The following is an 8885-nucleotide window of genomic DNA, read 5'->3' on the forward strand; positions in this document are numbered from 1 at the left end:
AACAAAACAAAACAAAAATAAAGAAGAACCACTTCTTATTTCAGCAACAATTGGGTTAATATTCCAGGCTTGATGACATCACAGCATAAACAGAGCAGCCTGCCTTATCTCTCTATGTTCAAGAATACAAAACAAATTTAGTTCCCAGCATCAAAACAGTTAGTGGCGTCGTGAAGAAGCAGATTCGTCAAAATAAAATAGACCAAAAAGAGAATAGTCCCAGATAATATAATGTTCCTCGGAATAGAAATCCCTCTTCTGTTTATATCTTTAGAATGCACTTCCAGGACAGCTTTTTGCAATAGAAACAGAGATAAGCTGTTAATTTCGTGAATAACAGAGAAGAGTTATAGCTCAGCCAGAAGTTCTTTAAAGCTGATTCATTTGACAAATCTCTTTTTGCTGCAACAATTTAAACCAAGTAAAAAAAATAATAGAAAGAAGGGTGCTTGCCTGTTAGTCCGTTTTCTCTTTGAAGAAAAGATAAATGTATCACATTAATCAGATAGAGCTTGTTCGGAAGTCCGTCCGGCATTGCTGGCTGGACCTTTTCTCATAAATTAATGAAATCCAGTCCTCCCAACCAAAACAGGCTTTTGAGGTTGATCTCTACGTTTCTCCCTGCCCGGGAGAAATTTCATCAGTCAAAAAAAAATTTTCTGACTGATTTATATCTGAATAAGCTTCTTTTGAGGCAGGAGCCCATCTCAAAAGCAGGCATAAGCGAAGTCACCCTTCCCGGAAGTCTGCTCTCCTCTTATTCCATGACTGCTAAGCTTCCTCAGAAGTCTTTGGTGAGGTACCTTGTCTAAAGCTTTTTGAAAGTCTAAGTACACTATGTCCACTGGATCACCTCTATCTATATGCTTGTTGACACTCTCAAAGAATTCTAATAGGTTACTGAGACAAGACTTTCCTTTGCAGAAGCCATGCTGGCTCTGCTTCAGCAAGGCTTGTTCTTCTATGTGCTTAGTTAATCTAGCTTTAATAATACTTTCTACCAGTTTTCCAGGGACAGAAGTTAAGCTAACTGGCCTGTAATTTCCGGGATCTCCCCTGGATCCCTTTTTGAAGATTGGTGTTACATTTGCCACTTTCCAGTCCTCAGGCATGGAGGAGGACCTGAGGGACAAGTTACATATTTTAGTTAGCAGATCAGCAATTTCACATTTCTGTTCTTTGAAATCTCTCGGGTAGATGTCATCCGGGCCCAGTGATTTGTCAGTTTTTATATTGTCTATGTAGAACTTGCTCTCTCATTACCACTATTTGTCTCAGTTCCCCAGAATCCCTTCCTCCAAATGTTAGTTCAGGTTCAGGGATCTGCCCTATATCTTCCACTGTGAAGACAGATGCAAAAAATTCATTTAGCTTCTCTGCAATCTCCTTATGGTTCTTTAGTGCACCTTTGACTCCCTTATCATCCAAGGGTCCAATCGCCTCCCTAGATGGTCTCCTGCTTTGAATGTATTTATAGAATTTTTTGTTGTTGGTTTTTATGTTCTTAGCAATGTGCTCCTCAAATTCTTTTTTAGCATCCCTTATTGTCTTCTTGCATTTCTTTTGCCAGACTTTGTGTTCTTTTTTATTTTCTTCATTTGGACAAGACTTCCATTTTCTGAAGGAAGCCTTTTTGCCTTTAAGAGCTTCCTTGACTTTGCTCGTTAACCATGCTGGCATCTTCTTGGCCCTGGCGGTACCTTTTCTGATCTGCGGTATACATTCCAGTTGAGCTTCTAATATAGTGTTTTTAAACAACTTCCAAGCATTTTCGAGTGATGTGACCCTCTGGACTTTGTTTTTCAGCTTTCTTTTTACCAATCCCCTCATTTTTGTGAAGTTTCCTCTTTTGAAGTCAAATGTGACCGTGTTGTGTTCCTTCCTTCCTTCCTTCCTTCCTTCCTTCCTTCCTTCCTTCCTTCCTTCCTTCCTTCCTTCCTTCCTTCCTTCCTTCCTTCCTTCCTTCCTTCCTTCCTTCCACCAGAATGATGAAGAGCATGGAACAACTCCTCTATAAAGGCAGGGGCTCCTGCCATCCTGGGCTCCTACTGGGAGGAGGAGCAGGATATACATTTAATAAATAAATAAATAAATAGGTTGCACAATTTGGGGCTTTTAAGTTTAAAGAAAAAGCAAGTCAGAGGTGGCATGATAGAAGTGTGTAAAATGTAAGGGGTTGGAAAAATTGAATACAAAAAACGTTTTTCTCCGTCTCATAAAACTTGTAGACATTCAATGAAACTAAATTGTGGAAGATTCAGGACAGACAAAAGAAAGTACTTCTTCACACAGCACATACTGTAGTTAAACTATGGAATTCACTTCCACAAGAGGCAGTGATGACCACCAACTTGGATGGCTTTAAAAGAAGATTAGGCAAATTCATGAAGGATAAGGCTATCAGTGGCTACTAGTCAGATGTAGTATGCTTCTGAAAACCAGTTTCCAGTGGCCGCAGGAAGGGAGAGTGGTCTTGTATTCAGGTATTGCTTGTGGCTTCCCAGGGGCATTTGGTTGCCCACTGTGAGAACACGATGCTGGAATAGATGGGCTACTAGCTTGATCCAGCAGGCTTTTCTTGTATTCTTATAATGATTGCTTGCAAAAGAGTACACTTGATATGACTAGCATGGGAAAAAATAGCTCCCTTCCTGTTCTGTCATTCTCATGATCTCAAACACTGACATGTTAATAATTTTGATAGCAAGCTAATTTTGTTTCTGTGTGCCTCTACTTCTGAGATGTGTTGGATTCCTGTGAGATCAAATCTCTAGGAACACAAAAGAGATGCTAATAAATTTCCTCATGTTGACATATTCTTACAGACATCATAGATCTGAGTGTAGGACAATTTTTATAAAGCGGCATGTATAACAGATACACAGTAATGTAACATCACTGGAGGAGAAAAAGAACTTCGTGTTGAGAGAAATAGAAATCCATGAAGAAAAATAGTAAGTAACTATTAAAATATTGAATTTTCTCAGATTCTTTTACAATGAAAAGAATGAATCACTCTCATCCCTTCTTCCCCCTCCCCACATATCTATATGATCTACTCTGTTCTACATATACACACTTTCTCCTGCAGCTCTTTCTCTCTCTATCCATCAGTCTCTCATTGATTAATTAATTTAAAAAATCTTAGACTTACTTGAGTTCTCTATTTTCAGTTATTTTCACAAAAGGAATGAAAGACATCTGTTATATAATTTCAAATATAGAGAAATCTACAGCAGGCATCTCTAGCCACCAGTGGCATGTATAACAGATACACTGTAATGTAACATCACTGGAGGAGAAAAAGAACTTCAAGTTGAGAGAAAAAGAAATATGTGAAGAAAAATTGTAAGTAACTTTTAAAATATCTTAAGTTTCTCAGATAATTTTACACTGAAAAGAATAGATCTCTCTCATCCCTTCTTCCCCCTTCCCCACATATCTAAGTGATCTACTCTGTTCTACACATAAACACTTTTTCCTGCAACTCTTTCTCCCTCTAATCATCCATCTGGCATAAATGAAATATCCTTAGACTTATGTGAGTTCTCTATTTTCAGTTATTTCCATGCAAGGAATTAAATGAATCTGTTGTATAATTGTATATAGAGAGATCTACAGCAGGCATCTCTAGCCACCAATGATATTTACTTTATCGTGAACTGGAATTAAATGTGAGCTTTCCTCCTCAGGCAAAACTCCTGAGAAGTTTCAACAGAAGGAATTTTAAAGAAAGTCCTAAATGATTTGATAAGAGTAGTAAAAGTTTAGGGTGGAGGGGAGGTTCATGCATTCCTAGTGAATATTCCCTAAAATAATGGACAGATATAGTGTGAATGCCCAAAGTCTTTATTAGTTAGCCAAGGACTATCGGTTATACAAAACATAGATTACTTGAAGCATAATAAAAAGAAAAGGCCGCATCCAGCCTTCCCCACTGCAGCAGTACTAACAAACCACAGCACATCACAAAAAGTGAAATGCTGCATATAATTATAATTTAACTTAATACTTTAACTGAAAATTAGCAATCATTTGTTATCTGCCTCCCCCCCGCCTTTCCTCCCTTCTTTAATTGTTTTGAATCTTGCTGGCAGTCAAGCATATGAGAATGAGGCCACTTCTTTTTACAGATAGAACTGCAGTTATAAAGCTGGCTTGTTAGCAGGAAGTCCAAAATGTCCTCTTCTGTCCAATCGTTTTTGTTCCCCAGCCAGTTTGCTATGAATTTCTGTCTTGGGCAACTATACAGACTGCATTGCAACACCATGTGTTCCAGGGCTTCCACAGCTGGCTGTCCACACTGCCCCCAGGGCTCTGTCAAGGGAATCCCTCTGACCCATCCTAGTGTAACTGCAGAGTGAAAGCTATTCCTTCTTGCCAAGGTAATTACTCCCTGACACTGTGGATATGTAATTTTTGTTATAAATGGTGGGACAGCTCTCCTAACAACCAGTGCTGGTAGAAGGGAGATGTTCTCTTTGTACTAAATTCATGGAAATCTAAATCTAAGATGCATTGCTCTCCAAATCCATGGGTTACATTGTGAATGTATGAATTGCTTGTATGCTATTGCTGAATAGCTTCACATTATCCCCAGTGGAACCTAAAACTCTCTCTCTTTCTCTCTCTCTCTCAAAAAAAAAAACAAAACTTTTTTTTCCTATTTCAACCCAGATAGTCATTATATCACACACAAGTGCCAGTTTCACCACATACAGACTCTTCCAAGCCATCCTTCATTTTCCTTTGCCAGATCATCTACCATTTATATGCAGCAATTTCCCCTTCTTTCAAAACCTTATCTCTGGTTGACAGACAGCCATTGCCACATGGGAAGCTGTCTCATGCTCAGTCAGATCATTGGTCCCTCTAGTTCACAATGCTTACCCCAGCCTTCTCCAACCCTTCCTCCCCTGATTTTGAATTACAGCACCCTTCTCTCCCACTCAGCACAATAAACGATTGGGAATGATGAGAGTTGTAGTCCAAATGTTCTGGAGGTTGGGAAGGTTGGTGTATACTGATAGCTCTTGTAGGATATCAGACTGATCTTTTCCAGTCGTTCCTGGGGACACCAGGGTATGAACTGTTGCCTTGTTCCATGCAACCATGTAATCTGTCACTGAGCTAGAGCTTTTCACCAAACATATATAGAGAAGAAGGAAGTTATATGTTTACTACATTTTACCAAGCATAATCAAGAGAAACAAAGTACAAAAATCCTTTTCACTTTTTTTTGTCTGGAAGAATAATGATGGCCAGTGTTTTTTTGTGGTGAATTATCCTTTCTTAATGATCATCTGCCAAGTGCATCTCTATTAACATATCCTCACCTTTAAATTCACCTCATCACCTTTGTTTCTTAGATGGTATGAAATAACATCCCCCCATTTTACAGTTCAACTGACACATTACATTCACAAAACTGCCAGAAGCAACCATTTTATTTGCTAAGGATGTATTATTCATTGTGAATTTGAAACAATATGGCCAAAGTCTTTACACTCAAAAAACAATTGCTGAAACATAGTATACTTGTAATTTATTTATTTAGAGTTTCAAGCTTTTAAATAAAACTGTACTTCAGTGACATACACAGATGAGTTTGCAAGTGTATGTCCAGCACTAGTAAAATGATCATCATCATCTTAAAACTGGAAGTACAAATACAAATAGCATAAGTAGCTCCTACCTACTTGGCTCTCAGTTTAAGCGTCTTTCTGCTTCCTTCCGCAGGCAACATGGATGAGAAGAAACAAAGCATCATTATTCAGTCTTTTCACTCGGAATTTCTTCTCCTGGAATTCTCAGAGGTTTGAGAACTTCAGATTCTCCACTTCTTTGGATTCCTTGTTTTTTATCTGGCAACAGTTACAGGAAACCTTCTAATCATTTCTGCAGTTGCCTCTGACCATCGCCTGCACACCCCCATGTACTTCTTCCTGATGAAGCTAGCCATGCAAGACCTGGGCCAAGTTTCAGTCATTATCCCCAAATCCATGGCCAATTCTCTCATGAATACCAGGCATATTTCGTATTCCGGATGTGTTGCTCAAGTCCTCTTCTTTCTCTTCTTTGTAACATTTGATTTCTCTCTTCTGACAGTCATGGCATATGATCGGTACATTGCTATTTGCAATCCATTACAATATGAGATGGTGATGAATAAGCCAGCCTGCATAAAAATGATTGCTAGTGTATGGATTATTGGCTTTGTCTATGGAGTGTTACACACTGGAGGCACTTTTGCATCCCCTTTTTGTTCCAATGTTGTTAATCAGTTTTTCTGTGAAGTCCCACCATTACTTAAGATTGTCTGCTCTGATTTGAACCGAATTGAAATTGGAGCTGTTGTGATAAGTATTGTCATTGCATTTAGCTGTTTTATCTTCATCATTATAACCTATGTGCACATCTTCTCCTCAGTGCTGAAAATCCCCTCTATTGAAGGAAGGCAGAAAGCCTTCTCAACATGCCTTCCTCACCTCATTGTTTTCTCCATATTTGTATCCACTGGATTCTTTACTTACCTCAAGCCTACTTCTAACACCCCATCACATCTGGATTTGGCATTTTCTATAATATATTCAATGGTTCCACCTTTGATAAATCCAATAATCTACAGCATGAGAAACAAGGAGATTAAAAATGCTCTGTCAAAGCTATTGGGTCTGGGGCACTTTTCTTTGAATAACTTCTCAAGTCTTGGGAAGGTGAATTCTGTTTATAGCTCTAATGATAGAAAACTGGAAGTCCTATGATGAATGATATTGTTGTTATGTGCATTCAGGTCGATTACAATTTATTGCGACCCTATGAGTAAGTGACCTCCAAGAGCATCTGTTATAAACCACCCTGTTTAGATCTTGTAAGTTCAGGTCTGTGGCTTTCTTTATGGAATCAGTCGTCTCTTGTTCGGTCTTCCTCTTCTTCTACTTCATTCTGTTTTTCCCAGCATTATTGTCTTTTTCTAGTGAATCATGTCTTCTCATGACGTGTCCAAAGTATGATAAACCCACTTTCATCATTTTATCTTCTAATGATAGTTCTGGTTTAATTTGTTCTAACACTCAATTATTTGTCTTTTTTGTGGGCCATGGTATCTGGAAAACTCTCCTCCAACACCACATTTCAAATGAGTTGATTTTTCTCTTATCCACTTTTTTACTGTCCATCTTTCACATCCATACATAGAGATCAGGAATACCATGGTCTGAATGATCCTGACTTTAGTGTTCAGTGATACATCTTTGCATTTGAGGACCTTTTTTAGTTCTCTCATAGCTCCCCTCACCAGTCCTAGTCTTCTTCTGATTTCTTGACTATTGTCTTCATTTTGGTTAATGACTGTGCCAATCCTTGACAAGTTCAATGCCCTTGTTGTCAACTTTATTTATTTATTTGTTACATTTATACCCCACCTTTCTTTTTTCATGAAACCCAAGGCGGCTTACATATGGTTCCCAGGCGGTCTCCCATCCAGGCACTGACCAGACCTGACCCTGCTTAGCTTCAGCAGGGAGCCTTATGTGCCTTCAGACCATAGCCTGGGACCATAGACAACTCTTCTGTTGACATAACTTTAGTCTTCTTGACATTCAACTGTTGTCCTGCTCTTGTGCTTTCCTCTTTAACTTTCATCAGCATTCGTATCAGATCATTACTGGTTTATGCTAGTAGTATGGTATTGTCTGCATATCTTAAATTATTGATATTTCTCCCTCCAATTTTCACACCTCCTTCATCTTGGCCAATCCTGCTTTCTGTATGATATGTTCTGTGTATAGATTAAACAAGTAGGGTGTAAAATACACCCCTGTCTCACACCCTTTCCGATTGGGAACCAATTGGTTTCTCCATATTCTGTCCTTACAGTAGCCTCTTATCCAGAGTATAGGGTGTGCATCAGAACAATCAGATGCTGTGGCACCCCCATTTCTTTTAAATCATTCCATCTACACAATCAAAGGCTTTGCTTTAACCTATAATGTACAGGATTATTTTCTTCTGCAATTCCATTCCATTATCCAATGTATGTTTGTGATATGGTCTCTGGTACCTCTTCCTTTTCTAAATCCAGTTTGGACATCTGCATTTCTCGCTACATATATGGTAAGAGCCTTCGTTGTAGAATCTTGAGCATTACTTTACTTGCATTGGATATTAAGGCAATAGTTCAATAATTACTGCATTCCCTGGGATCCACTTTCTTTGGAAATTGGATATATATTGAATGCTTCCAGTCTATGGGCCATTGTTTTCTTTTCCATATCTGTTGACAAATGTTTGTCAAAATTTGGACAGATTCAGTCTGAGTAACTTGTAGCAACTCTATTGGTATGCCATCTATTCCTGGTGATTTGTTTCTTCCAAGTATTTTAAGAGCAGCATTTACCTCACATTCTAAAATTTCTGGTCTTCATCATATGGTTCCTCCATGAATGAATCTGTCATCATGGCATCTCTTTTATATAATTCTTCAGTGTATTGCTCCCAGAGCTTGGAAAAGTCACTTTTTTGAACTACAACTCCCATCAGCCCCAGCCAGCATGGCCACTGGATTGGGCTGATGAGAGTTGTAGTTCAAAAAAGTAACTTTTCCAAGCTCTGATTGCTTCCATCTTCCTTTTATTTCATCTTGGTCAGTCAGTGTGTTCCCCTGTTGATTGTTCAACATCCCTACTCTTAGTTTAAATTTCCCTTTAATTTCTATAATCTTTTGGAATAGGGCTCTTGCTCAACTCTTTTTGTTGTGTTCTTCTATTTCTATACAATAACTATTATAATAGTTCACTATGCCCCTATGTACTAGTCACTGCATTATTGCATTTAGGGTTCTGAGCTTGTTTCTATGTCCTTTTGCTTTTGCTTTCCTTCTTTCT

The 8885-nt window shown here is 38.5% G+C and overlaps 1 pseudogene; it reads left to right on the top strand.

Annotated features, from left to right (window-relative positions):
- Nucleotides 1–5744: 5744 nt before the first annotated feature.
- LOC133367749 (olfactory receptor 14A16-like) lies at nt 5745–6764 on the top strand (annotated as a pseudogene).
- Nucleotides 6765–8885: the final 2121 nt, after the last annotated feature.

Source organism: Rhineura floridana, chromosome 11, assembly GCF_030035675.1.
Source record: "Rhineura floridana isolate rRhiFlo1 chromosome 11, rRhiFlo1.hap2, whole genome shotgun sequence".
In the NCBI taxonomy this organism is placed as follows: domain Eukaryota; kingdom Metazoa; phylum Chordata; class Lepidosauria; order Squamata; family Rhineuridae; genus Rhineura; species Rhineura floridana.